The sequence below is a fragment of the Armigeres subalbatus genome, chromosome 1, assembly GCF_024139115.2.
Source record: "Armigeres subalbatus isolate Guangzhou_Male chromosome 1, GZ_Asu_2, whole genome shotgun sequence".
Classification (NCBI taxonomy): domain Eukaryota; kingdom Metazoa; phylum Arthropoda; class Insecta; order Diptera; family Culicidae; genus Armigeres; species Armigeres subalbatus.
Window position 1 is genome coordinate 109,707,547 of NC_085139.1, and position 14,435 is coordinate 109,721,981.

Sequence of the window (14,435 nt, forward strand, 5' to 3'; positions counted from 1 at the left end):
ATTGGATTTGGATTGGATTTGGATTGGATTTGGATTGGATTGGATTTGGATTGGATTTGGATTGGTTTTTGATTGGATTTGGATTGGATTTGGATTGGATTTGGATTGGATTTGGATTGGATTTGGATTGGATTTGGATTGGTTTGGTTGGTTTGGATTGGTTTGGATTGGTTTGGATTGGTTTGGTTGGTTTGGTTGGTTTGGATTGGTTTGGATTGGTTTGGTTGGTTTGGTTGGTTTGGATTGGTTTGGTTGGTTTGGTTGGTTTGGTTGGTTTGGATTGGTTTGGTTGGTTTGGATTGGTTTGGTTGGTTTGGTTGGTTTGGTTGGTTTGGATTGGTTTGGATTGGTTTGGTTGGTTTGGATTGGTTTGGATTGGTTTGGTTGGTTTGGATTGGTTTGGTTGGTTTGGTTGGTTTGGATTGGTTTGGATTGGTTTGGATTGGTTTGGATTGGTTTGGATTGGTTTGGTTGGTTTGGTTGGTTTGGATTGGTTTGGTTGGTTTGGATTGGTTTGGTTGGTTTGGATTGGTTTGGATTGGTTTGGTTGGTTTGGTTGGTTTGGTTTGGTTTGGTTGGTTTGGTTGGTTTGGATTGGTTTGGTTGGTTTGGTTGGTTTGGTTGGTTTGGTTGGTTTGGTTGGTTTGGTTGGTTTGGATTGGTTTGGTTGGTTTGGTTGGTTTGGATTGGTTTGGATTGGTTTGGTTGGTTTGGATTGGTTTGGTTGGTTTGGATTGGTTTGGATTGGTTTGGATTGGTTTGGTTGGTTTGGATTGGTTTGGTTGGTTTGGATTGGTTTGGTTGGTTTGGTTGGTTTGGTTGGTTTGGATTGGTTTGGATTGGTTTGGATTGGTTTGGTTGGTTTGGATTGGTTTGGATTGGTTTGGTTGGTTTGGTTGGTTTGGTTGGTTTGGATTGGTTTGGATTGGTTTGGATTGGTTTGGATTGGTTTGGTTGGTTTGGATTGGTTTGGTTGGTTTGGATTGGTTTGGATTGGTTTGGATTGGTTTGGTTGGTTTGGATTGGTTTGGATTGGTTTGGATTGGTTTGGATTGGTTTGGATTGGTTTGGTTGGTTTGGATTGGTTTGGTTGGTTTGGATTGGTTTGGATTGGTTTGGATTGGTTTGGATTGGTTTGGATTGGTTGGATTTGGATTGGTTTGGTTGGTTTGGATTGGTTTGGTTGGTTTGGTTGGTTTGGTTGGTTTGGATTGGTTTGGATTGGTTTGGTTGGTTTGGATTGGTTTGGTTGGTTTGGATTGGTTTGGATTGGTTTGGTTGGTTTGGTTGGTTTGGTTGGTTTGGTTGGTTTGGATTGGTTTGGATTGGTTTGGATTGGTTTGGATTGGTTTGGATTGGTTTGGATTGGTTTGGTTGGTTTGGTTGGTTTGGATTGGTTTGGTTGGTTTGGATTGGTTTGGTTGGTTTGGTTGGTTTGGATTGGTTTGGTTGGTTTGGATTGGTTTGGTTGGTTTGGATTGGTTTGGATTGGTTTGGTTGGTTTGGATTGGTTTGGATTGGTTTGGATTGGTTTGGTTGGTTTGGTTGGTTTGGTTGGATTTGGTTGGTTTGGTTGGTTTGGTTGGTTTGGTTGGTTTGGTTTGGATTGGTTTGGTTGGTTTGGTTGGTTTGGATTGGTTTGGTTTGGTTTGGATTGGTTTGGTTGGTTTGGATTGGTTTGGTTGGTTTGGTTGGTTGGTTTGGTTGGTTTGGTTGGTTTGGATTGGTTTGGTTGGTTTGGTTGGTTTGGATTGGTTTGGTTGGTTTGGATTGGTTTGGTTGGTTTGGATTGGTTTGGATTGGTTTGGTTGGTTTGGTTGGTTTGGATTGGTTTGGTTGGTTTGGATTGGTTTGGTTGGTTTGGATTGGTTTGGATTGGTTTGGTTGGTTTGGTTGGTTTGGATTGGTTTGGTTGGTTTGGTTGGTTTGGTTGGTTTGGTTGGTTTGGTTGGTTTGGATTGGTTTGGTTGGTTTGGTTGGTTTGGTTGGTTTGGATTGGTTTGGATTGGTTTGGTTGGTTTGGTTGGTTTGGTTGGTTTGGTTGGTTTGGATTGGTTTGGATTGGTTTGGTTGGTTTGGTTGGTTTGGTTGGTTTGGTTGGTTTGGTTGGTTTGGATTGGTTTGGATTGGTTTGGTTGGTTTGGATTGGTTTGGTTGGTTTGGATTGGTTTGGTTGGTTTGGATTGGTTTGGATTGGTTTGGTTGGTTTGGTTGGTTTGGTTGGTTTGGATTGGTTTGGATTGGTTTGGATTGGTTTGGATTGGTTTGGATTGGTTTGGTTGGTTTGGATTGGTTTGGATTGGTTTGGTTGGTTTGGTTGGTTTGGTTGGTTTGGATTGGTTTGGGTTGGTTGGTTGGTTTGGATTGGTTTGGTTGGTTTGGTTGGTTTGGTTGGTTTGGTTGGTTTGGATTGGTTTGGATTGGTTTGGATTGGTTTGGATTGGTTTGGTTGGTTTGGTTGGTTTGGTTGGTTTGGATTGGTTTGGATTGGTTTGGTTGGTTTGGTTGGTTTGGTTGGTTTGGATTGGTTTGGATTGGTTTGGTTGGTTTGGATTGGTTTGGATTGGTTTGGTTGGTTTGGATTGGTTTGGATTGGTTTGGTTGGTTTGGTTGGTTTGGATTGGTTTGGATTGGTTTGGATTGGTTTGGTTGGTTTGGATTGGTTTGGTTGGTTTGGATTGGTTTGGTTGGTTTGGTTGGTTTGGATTGGTTTGGGTTGGTTTGGATTGGTTTGGTTGGTTTGGTTGGTTTGGATTGGTTGGTTTGGTTGGTTTGGATTGGTTTGGATTGGTTTGGTTGGTTTGGTTGGTTTGGATTGGTTTGGTTGGTTTGGTTGGTTTGGTTGGTTTGGATTGGTTTGGATTGGTTTGGTTGGTTTGGTTGGTTTGGATTGGTTTGGATTGGTTTGGATTGGTTTGGTTGGTTTGGTTGGTTTGGTTGGTTTGGTTGGTTTGGATTGGTTTGGATTGGTTTGGTTGGTTTGGTTGGTTTGGATTGGTTTGGTTGGTTTGGATTGGTTTGGTTGGTTTGGTTGGTTTGGTTGGTTTGGATTGGTTTGGTTGGTTTGGTTGGTTTGGATTGGTTTGGTTGGTTTGGATTGGTTTGGATTGGTTTGGTTGGTTTGGTTGGTTTGGATTGGTTTGGTTGGTTTGGTTGGTTTGGATTGGTTTGGATTGGTTTGGATTGGTTTGGTTGGTTTGGTTGGTTTGGATTGGTTTGGTTGGTTTGGTTGGTTTGGTTGGTTTGGTTGGTTTGGATTGGTTTGGATTGGTTTGGATTGGTTTGGTTGGTTTGGTTGGTTTGGATTGGTTTGGGTTGGTTTGGATTGGTTTGGATTGGTTTGGTTGGTTTGGTTGGTTTGGTTGGTTTGGTTGGTTTGGATTGGTTTGGTTGGTTTGGTTGGTTTGGTTGGTTTGGATTGGTTTGGATTGGTTTGGTTGGTTTGGTTGGTTTGGATTGGTTTGGTTGGTTTGGATTGGTTTGGTTGGTTTGGTTGGTTTGGTTGGTTTGGTTGGTTTGGATTGGTTTGGTTGGTTTGGTTGGTTGGTTGGTTTGGTTGGTTTGGTTGGTTTGGTTGGTTTGGTTGGTTTGGTTGGTTTGGATTGGTTTGGATTGGTTTGGATTGGTTTGGTTGGTTTGGATTGGTTTGGATTGGTTTGGTTGGTTTGGTTGGTTTGGATTGGTTTGGATTGGTTTGGTTGGTTTGGTTGGTTTGGATTGGTTTGGTTGGTTTGGTTGGTTTGGTTGGTTTGGATTGGTTTGGTTGGTTTGGATTGGTTTGGTTGGTTTGGATTGGTTTGGTTGGTTTGGATTGGTTTGGTTGGTTTGGATTGGTTTGGATTGGTTTGGATTGGTTTGGTTGGTTTGGTTGGTTTGGTTGGTTTGGTTGGTTTGGATTGGTTTGGATTGGTTTGGATTGGTTTGGATTGGTTTGGATTGGTTTGGATTGGTTTGGTTGGTTTGGTTGGTTTGGATTGGTTTGGATTGGTTTGGATTGGTTTGGTTGGTTTGGTTGGTTTGGGTTGGTTTGGATTGGTTTGGTTGGTTTGGTTGGTTGGTTGGATTGGTTTTGGTTGGTTTGGATTGGTTTGGTTGGTTTGGATTGGTTTGGTTGGTTTGGTTGGTTTGGATTGGTTTGGTTGGTTTGGATTGGTTTGGATTGGTTTGGTTGGTTTGGATTGGTTTGGATTGGTTTGGATTGGTTTGGTTGGTTTGGTTGGTTTGGATTGGTTTGGTTGGTTTGGATTGGTTTGGTTGGTTTGGTTGGTTTGGTTGGTTTGGATTGGTTTGGTTGGTTTGGATTGGTTTGGTTGGTTTGGTTGGTTTGGATTGGTTTGGATTGGTTTGGTTGGTTTGGTTGGTTTGGGATTGGTTTGGTTGGTTTGGTTGGTTTGGATTGGTTTGGATTGGTTTGGTTGGTTTGGTTGGTTTGGTTGGTTTGGTTGGTTTGGATTGGTTTGGTTTGGTTTGGTTGGTTTGGTTGGTTTGGATTGGTTTGGTTGGTTTGGTTTGGTTTGGATTGGTTTGGATTGGTTTGGATTGGTTTGGTTGGTTTGGATTGGTTTGGTTGGATTGGTTTGGATTGGTTTGGATTGGTTTGGATTGGTTTGGTTGGTTTGGATTGGTTTGGTTGGTTTGGTTGGTTTGGTTGGTTTGGGATTTGGTTTGGATTGGTTTGGATTGGTTTGGTTTGGTTGGTTTGGATTGGTTTGGTTGGTTTGGATTGGTTTGGATTGGTTTGGATTGGTTTGGATTGGTTTGGTTGGTTTGGTTGGTTGGATTGGTTTGGTTGGTTTGGATTGGTTTGGATTGGTTTGGTTGGTTTGGTTGGTTTGGTTGGTTTGGATTGGTTTGGTTGGTTTGGTTGGTTTGGATTGGTTTGGTTGGTTTGGATTGGTTTGGATTGGTTTGGTTGGTTTGGATTGGTTTGGATTGGTTTGGTTGGTTTGGTTGGTTTGGATTGGTTTGGATTGGTTTGGATTGGTTTGGATTGGTTTGGATTGGTTTGGATTGGTTTGGATTGGTTTGGTTGGTTTGGATTGGTTTGGTTGGTTTGGTTGGTTTGGATTGGTTTGGTTGGTTTGGATTGGTTTGGATTGGTTTGGTTGGTTTGGGATTGGTTTGGATTGGTTTGGTTGGTTTGGATTGGTTTGGTTGGTTTGGTTGGTTTGGTTGGTTTGGTTGGTTTGGTTGGTTTGGTTGGTTTGGATTGGTTTGGTTGGTTTGGTTGGTTTGGATTGGTTTGGTTGGTTTGGATTGGTTTGGTTGGTTTGGTTGGTTTGGTTGGTTTGGATTGGTTTGGATTGGTTTGGATTGGTTTGGTTGGTTGGATTGGTTTGGTTGGTTTGGATTGGTTTGGATTGGTTTGGTTGGTTGGTTGGTTTGGATTGGTTTGGTTGGTTTGGTTGGTTTGGATTGGTTTGGATTGGTTTGGTTGGTTTGGATTGGTTTGGATTGGTTTGGTTGGTTTGGTTGGTTTGGTTGGTTTGGTTGGTTTGGATTGGTTTGGATTGGTTTGGATTGGTTTGGATTGGTTTGGATTGGTTTGGTTTGGTTTGGTTGGTTTGGGTTGGTTTGGATTGGTTTGGATTGGTTTGGTTGGTTTGGTTGGTTTGGATTGGTTTGGTTGGTTTGGTTGGTTTGGATTGGTTTGGTTGGTTTGGTTGGTTTGGTTGGTTGGTTGGATTGGTTTGGATTGGTTTGGATTGGTTTGGATTGGTTTGGTTGGTTTGGTTGGTTTGGATTGGTTTGGATTGGTTTGGTTGGTTTGGATTGGTTTGGTTGGTTTGGATTGGTTTGGTTGGTTTGGTTGGTTTGGTTGGTTTGGATTGGTTTGGTTGGTTTGGTTGGTTTGGATTGGTTTGGATTGGTTTGGATTGGTTTGGTTGGTTTGGATTGGTTTGGTTGGTTTGGATTGGTTTGGTTGGTTTGGATTGGTTTGGTTGGTTTGGTTGGTTTGGATTGGTTTGGTTGGTTTGGATTGGTTTGGTTGGTTTGGTTGGTTTGGTTGGTTTGGTTGGTTTGGTTGGTTTGGTTGGTTTGGATTGGTTTGGTTGGTTTGGTTGGTTTGGATTGGTTTGGATTGGTTTGGATTGGTTTGGTTGGTTTGGTTGGTTTGGTTGGTTTGGATTGGTTTGGTTGGTTTGGATTGGTTTGGTTGGTTTGGATTGGTTTGGTTGGTTTGGATTGGTTTGGATTGGTTTGGTTGGTTTGGTTGGTTTGGATTGGTTTGGATTGGTTTGGTTGGTTTGGATTGGTTTGGTTGGTTTGGATTGGTTTGGTTGGTTTGGATTGGTTTGGATTGGTTTGGATTGGTTTGGTTGGTTGGATTGGTTTGGTTGGTTTGGATTGGTTTGGTTGGTTTGGTTGGTTTGGTTGGTTTGGATTGGTTTGGATTGGTTTGGTTGGTTTGGATTGGTTTGGATTGGTTTGGTTGGTTTGGTTGGTTTGGTTGGTTTGGTTGGTTTGGATTGGTTTGGTTGGTTTGGTTGGTTTGGTTGGTTTGGTTGGTTTGGATTGGTTTGGTTGGTTTGGATTGGTTTGGATTGGTTTGGATTGGTTTGGTTGGTTTGGATTGGTTTGGTTGGTTTGGATTGGTTTGGTTGGTTTGGTTGGTTTGGATTGGTTTGGATTGGTTTGGATTGGTTTGGATTGGTTTGGTTGGTTTGGATTGGTTTGGATTGGTTTGGATTGGTTTGGTTGGTTTGGATTGGTTTGGATTGGTTTGGTTGGTTTGGTTGGTTTGGTTGGTTTGGATTGGTTTGGATTGGTTTGGATTGGTTTGGATTGGTTTGGTTGGTTTGGATTGGTTTGGATTGGTTTGGTTGGTTTGGTTGGTTTGGATTGGTTTGGTTGGTTTGGATTGGTTTGGATTGGTTTGGATTGGTTTGGTTGGTTTGGATTGGTTTGGATTGGTTTGGTTGGTTTGGTTGGTTTGGTTGGTTTGGATTGGTTTGGATTGGTTTGGTTGGTTTGGATTGGTTTGGTTGGTTTGGATTGGTTTGGATTGGTTTGGATTGGTTTGGATTGGTTTGGTTGGTTTGGATTGGTTTGGATTGGTTTGGATTGGTTTGGATTGGTTTGGATTGGTTTGGATTGGTTTGGTTGGTTTGGTTGGTTTGGATTGGTTTGGATTGGTTTGGTTGGTTTGGATTGGTTTGGATTGGTTTGGATTGGTTTGGATTGGTTTGGATTGGTTTGGATTGGTTTGGTTGGATTTGGATTGGTTTGGATTGGTTTGGATTGGTTTGGTTGGTTTGGATTGGTTTGGTTGGTTTGGATTGGTTTGGATTGGTTTGGTTGGTTTGGTTGGTTTGGATTGGTTTGGATTGGTTTGGATTGGTTTGGATTGGTTTGGATTGGTTTGGATTGGTTTGGTTGGTTTGGTTGGTTTGGATTGGTTTGGATTGGTTTGGATTGGTTTGGATTGGTTTGGTTGGTTTGGATTGGTTTGGATTGGTTTGGTTGGTTTGGTTGGTTTGGATTGGTTTGGTTGGTTTGGATTGGTTTGGATTGGTTTGGTTGGTTTGGTTGGTTTGGATTGGTTTGGATTGGTTTGGTTGGTTTGGATTGGTTTGGTTGGTTTGGATTGGTTTGGATTGGTTTGGTTGGTTTGGATTGGTTTGGATTGGTTTGGATTGGTTTGGATTGGTTGGATTGGTTTGGTTGGTTTGGATTGGTTTGGATTGGTTTGGATTGGTTTGGATTGGTTTGGATTGGTTTGGATTGGTTTGGTTGGTTTGGATTGGTTTGGTTGGTTTGGATTGGTTTGGTTGGTTTGGTTGGTTTGGATTGGTTTGGATTGGTTTGGATTGGTTTGGATTGGTTTGGATTGGTTTGGATTGGTTTGGTTGGTTTGGATTGGTTTGGTTGGTTTGGTTGGTTTGGTTGGTTTGGATTGGTTTGGTTGGTTTGGTTGGTTTGGTTGGTTTGGATTGGTTTGGATTGGTTTGGATTGGTTTGGATTGGTTTGGATTGGTTTGGATTGGTTTGGATTGGTTTGGTTGGTTTGGATTGGTTTGGATTGGTTTGGATTGGTTTGGATTGGTTTGGTTGGTTTGGATTGGTTTGGATTGGTTTGGTTTGGTTGGTTTGGATTGGTTTGGATTGGTTTGGTTGGTTTGGTTGGTTTGGATTGGTTTGGTTGGTTTGGTTGGTTTGGTTGGTTTGGATTGGTTTGGATTGGTTTGGATTGGTTTGGTTGGTTTGGATTGGTTTGGATTGGTTTGGATTGGTTTGGTTTATATTGGATGTGGATTGGTTTGTATTGGTTTGGTTGGTTTGGATTGGTTTGGATTGGTTTGGATTGGTTTGGTTGGTTTGGATTGGTTTGGATTGGTTTGGATTGGTTTGGATTGGTTTGGTTGGTTTATGTTGGTTTGGTTGGTTTGGATTGGTTTGGTTGGTTTGGATTGGTTTGGTTGGTTTGGATTGGTTTGGATTGGTTTGGTTGGTTTGGATTGGTTTGGTTGGTTTGGTTGGTTTGGTTGGTTTGGATTGGTTTGGTTGGTTTGGATTGGTTTGGATTGGTTTGGATTGGTTTGGTTGGTTTGGATTGGTTTGGTTGGTTTGGTTGGTTTGGATTGGTTTGGTTGGTTTGGTTGGTTTGGATTGGTTTGGATTGGTTTGGATTGGTTTGGTTGGTTTGGATTGGTTTGGTTGGTTTGGATTGGTTTGGATTGGTTTGGATTGGTTTGGTTGGTTTGGTTGGTTTGGTTGGTTTGGATTGGTTTGGTTGGTTTGGTTGGTTTGGTTGGTTTGGATTGGTTTGGATTGGTTTGGTTGGTTTGGATTGGTTTGGATTGGTTTGGATTGGTTTGGATTGGTTTGGATTGGTTTGGATTGGTTTGGATTGGTTGGTTGGATTGGTTTGGATTGGTTTGGTTGGTTTGGATTGGTTTGGATTGGTTTGGATTGGTTTGGATTGGTTTGGTTGGTTTGGTTGGTTTGGATTGGTTTGGTTGGTTTGGATTGGTTTGGATTGGTTTGGTTGGATTTGGATTGGTTTGGATTGGTTTGGTTGGATTGGTTTGGTTGGTTTGGTTGGTTTGGTTGGTTTGGTTGGTTTGGATTGGTTTGGTTGGTTGGTTTGGATTGGTTTGGTTGGTTTGGATTGGTTTGGTTGGTTTGGATTGGTTTGGATTGGTTTGGTTGGTTTGGATTGGTTTGGATTGGTTTGGATTGGTTTGGTTGGTTTGGTTGGTTTGGTTGGTTTGGTTGGTTTGGTTGGTTTGGATTGGTTTGGATTGGTTTGGTTGGTTTGGTTGGTTTGGATTGGTTTGGTTGGTTTGGTTGGTTTGGTTGGTTTGGTTGGTTTGGTTGGTTTGGATTGGTTTGGATTGGTTTGGATTGGTTTGGATTGGTTGGATTGGTTTGGATTGGTTTGGATTGGTTTGGATTGGTTTGGATTGGTTTGGATTGGTTTGGATTGGTTTGGTTGGTTTGGATTGGTTTGGATTGGTTTGGATTGGTTTGGTTGGTTTGGTTGGTTTGGTTGGTTTGGATTGGTTTGGTTGGTTTGGATTGGTTTGGATTGGTTTGGATTGGTTTGGATTGGTTTGGTTGGTTTGGATTGGTTTGGTTGGTTTGGATTGGTTTGGATTGGTTTGGATTGGTTTGGTTGGTTTGGATTGGTTTGGTTGGTTTGGTTGGTTTGGATTGGTTGGTTTGGATTGGTTTGGATTGGTTTGGTTGGTTTGGATTGGTTTGGATTGGTTTGGATTGGTTTGGTTGGTTTGGATTGGTTTGGTTGGTTTGGATTGGATTTGGATTGGTTTGGATTGGTTTGGATTGGTTTGGATTGGTTTGGATTGGTTTGGATTGGTTTGGTTGGTTTGGTTGGTTTGGATTGGTTTGGATTGGTTTGGATTGGTTTGGTTGGTTTGGATTGGTTTGGATTGGTTTGGATTGGTTTGGATTGGTTTGGATTGGTTTGGTTGGTTTGGATTGGTTTGGTTGGTTTGGTTGGTTTGGATTGGTTTGGTTGGTTTGGATTGGTTTGGATTGGTTTGGATTGGTTTGGATTGGTTTGGATTGGTTTGGATTGGTTTGGATTGGTTTGGATTGGTTTGGTTGGTTTGGATTGGTTTGGATTGGTTTGGATTGGTTTGGATTGGTTTGGATTGGTTTGGATTGGTTTGGATTGGTTTGGATTGGTTTGGATTGGTTTGGTTGGTTTGGATTGGTTTGGATTGGTTTGGATTGGTTTGGATTGGTTTGGATTGGTTTGGATTGGTTTGGTTGGATTTGGATTGGATTTGGATTGGATTTGGATTGGATTTGGATTGGATTTTGATTGGATTTGAATTGAATTTGGATTTTGGATTGGATTTGCATTGGATTTGGATTGGATTTGGATTGGATTTGGATTGGATTTGGATCAATTATTCTTTTTTTCATTTATTCATTTTCTTAATTCATTTATTCATTTATTCATTTATTCATTTATTCATTTATTCATTTATTCATTTATTCATTTATTCATTTATTCATTTATTCATTTATTCATTTATTCATTTATTCATTTATTCATTTATTCATTTATTCATTTATTCATTTATTCATTTATTCATTTATTCATTTATTCATTTATTCATTTATTCATTTATTCATTTATTCATTTATTCATTACTTATTCATTTATTCATTTATTCATTTTATTCATTTTATTCATTTATTCATTTATTCATTTATTCATTTATTCATTTATTCATTTATTCATTTATTCATTTATTCATTTATTCATTTATTCATTTATTCATTTATTCATTTATTCATTTATTCATTTATTCATTTATTCATTTATTCATTTATTCATTTATTCATTTATTCATTTATTCATTTATTCATTTATTCATTTATTCATTTATTCATTTATTCATTTATTCATTTATTCATTTATTCATTTATTCATTTATTCATTTATTCATTTATTCATTTATTCATTTATTCATTTATTCATTTATTCATTTATTCATTTATTCATTTATTCATTTATTCGTTTACTAATTGATTCATTGTTCCTAATACTCAAGACATTCTGTACGACTTCTTGCGGTGTGTAATATCCAACACCATCATTATATATAATAGAGTCAACAGCTATTTTAAATATGATTTCAATTTTATGGTTCATAGAGCATTTAGCTAGCAAAAATTGAGGATAAATGTTTTATAAAACCATCAAACTTATTCTTATTCTGTAACCGAAATACAATTGATAAAGTGACAACGTCACAATATGGAGGCTTCCATTGTTAACGCTTTTATTCATCGTCTTTTGCATTGTCTGCTCTTATTGTACATTTAATCGAAGAACAAACACGACTAACTATCCATTGTACTCATAAACGATATAAAAGTCCTGCTGTAAGACATCCCACCATTACCGGATCTAAAATGCATTCGGTGCTGGTGATTTTGGTGGTGTGTCTAAGCACTGTGTCTGCCTTAGGCAACGAATCCGCCATCCAAGTTTCGGTCAACTACTGCCTCCAGACGTCCAATGAAATCTTCGCGGACATCACCAAACGTTTCATGCAGCATCAACCTATCCTAACAGCGATTGAAACTCTTCACAATCAGGATGGAAAACTCATTACCCTGCGCTGCACCATCCATGGAATTAATAATCCTGTTATTCTGTACACTTTGGATGAGTAAGTGTTCTGAGTCACTGTTTCGCCCACATTGAGTCATCTTTTTTGTTTTTCACAGATTTCTTGCCCAAGCTGAAAAGTACCGAAAAAATCCTGATAACGTGAAAAACATCAATCCATATTCTAAGTTGGAAGGTTTTCTCAGCTTGGGATCGTACGACGTATTTTCGGACCAATTGCTTCCTGCTTTTGCTAAATTCAATCCGCTGGCGAGAATCGCCTTGATGGCGAGACAGTTTGAACGGCAGCAAATCATAGACCTCTTTCGACTGGCGTGGAACGAATACGATATTTTTAATCTGCTAATTCTAAACAGAATTGATGACCATACCATTGAGTCGTGCCTTTTCAATCCGTTTCAAGTGAAAGCGGAAATAATCAACGAGCAACATCTGGACTGCCATTTGATTCAATCATTAGAAGAAATTGAATCGTATATGAATCACGTCGAGATATTCTTACACGATCGAGTCAGCAACCTTAAAAAGTTTCCACTAAAAATTGCCATAGCAGATGTCGATCTAATGTCATTGGCAATAAGAAAGAATGGTAAAATAGTGCGATTCGACTATTTGGAAGGGGAAATCGTCGAAGTTATGAAGCGAAAGATGAATTTCACCGCTAACTTCGTGTTGCTCCCAAGTCAGCTATCAACAGGATTCGTTTATCCCAATGGCTCTTTAGGGGGATCACTGGACTTAATCGAGCGGAATCAGATTGACTTGGCGGCAAATTCCAGGATTATTCACAGCTATGGTATAACCAATCTCCAATATTTGGGTCAGCTGAGCACCGCCAAACTGATCTTCATAGTCCCTCGAAACTATTACCGATCTCGAAGCAAAAACCGCGTCTTCTTTAATAGCTTTACGTGGCCCTTTTACGGCACGAGCATCCTAATTGCAATTTCATTTCCCATTTTACAACGATTTATGAATTGGATATCGTTTCAAAAACTGGAGGAATCCTACATGGTCAGTGCGATGCACACCTTTGCCGTAACTCTGGCCGTTTCCACTCCACTACCGAAACGAACCTCCTCTCGCATTGTACTCTGTGGAATTATGCTGTACAGTTTGGTTTGTTACTCGATATGGCAGGGATCAACCATCAAACGCCTAAACACAAACAACGACCATCTGGATGACATCCAAAGCATCAGCGAACTGTTGGATTCCACCCTGGTTCCCATCATTCCGGTGGCCTACAGCCAATTTGTCAAACCCTACTCCGGACATGATTCGTCCCTGAGAGGTCTACAGGACAAACTGTACCATTCGGCTAAGATCGCCAATAACAATCTGACCGGTGCAACATTGATCGTTGACATGGTGAAGGACCAAGATTCAGCCGTATTGATCAATGATATTCGGGCCGGTGCTGTCACGTCCAGGTTCTACGATGACGAGCGGATGCAAAGTTTGGTCCACGTCATCTCCGAGCATCTGCTGGAGTTCTATCAGGCGATGGCCCTGCCGAAGAGTTCGCCTTTTCTGGACAAGTTCAACGAAATAACGACCCAGTGCATCGAGAACGGAGTGGTGGCATACCAGATGTCACGAATTCAGTTCAAGAGTGTGCTCTATATGATTGCCAAGGGGAGGGACAACCATTTGATGGGAATCTGCTCCGGGATGCAAAGCTTTGACATAGGAATTTGGATATTTGTGTTCTACTTTTACTTAGGGTTCAATGGGTTGGCATTTATTGTGTTTATTTGTGAAGTTGTGGTACACAAGCGAAGCATTCGCCAAACTAAAGGTCCTGGAAGGCATCAGACAAAGAGAACTGTACGGTGGAAATGATTTTTTCAAGGAGTATAAATTTGTCTAGCAAAAAAGACTCATCAGTGAAGAAAGTAAATTAAACTTGAGGATACATTTCTGAACTCATTGAATATTTTTTTTTTACGAAAAGTGCTTTACTCACACTAAAATACACCACATTAAAAGCACAATGTTGATTCTTATTATTTTTGTAATATTTTCGAAAAGTGTTTTTGTATCACCCTAACATGAGAGTAAACAATGGCTCATCCTTCTAATGATAGACTGGATGTAATCGTTCTATTGTGTTGGAGTGACAGCAATTATTCAATTATTGTCTTCATTCATATGTAATATGTATTATAAACAATCTTCTCCCAAGTATGAAGATGATGCAACCATAAATTGATTTATTTACCAATTATGGCCTCCCGATCAGGAATAGATAACAAAATTATAACTCAATTATATCAATGGTTGTTATTTAAAACAACGTGTGTTATAATTAGATAATTCGATAAAAATGTGTCTTCGGCCAGTTTTATTTCATATCAAAATTATAACAACATTAGTGTCGGGATCGAGGTCGGGATTCTTTTACAATGTAATTAAATGAAACTGACAAACAATAAATCAATTTCAACTTTTTTTTTTTTGTTTATTTTTTTTTCTCTTTTTTTTTTCTTTTTTTTTTCGTCACTTCACCATCACACCCGTTCTCAGCAACGTTCGTCACAAAACTGGCTACCTTCAAACTCACTGAAGTCCTCCAGAGGGTTACTCTCTTCGCTCTTCGCTCGAATAACATAATGGATCTTAACATCTCGCGTTCACGGACATTCAATGTCTTTTGCTTACACTCTAATAATTTGTCGCACACGTTTTGATATATGAAATACTTATTACTAGGTGCTACATGTATGACACGATTGGATTCAGCTAATATTGTCTTGGACAGTACATTGCAACTAATTTAAAGTTAGTGTTCTATTCCCTACATCCTTCTCCTCCT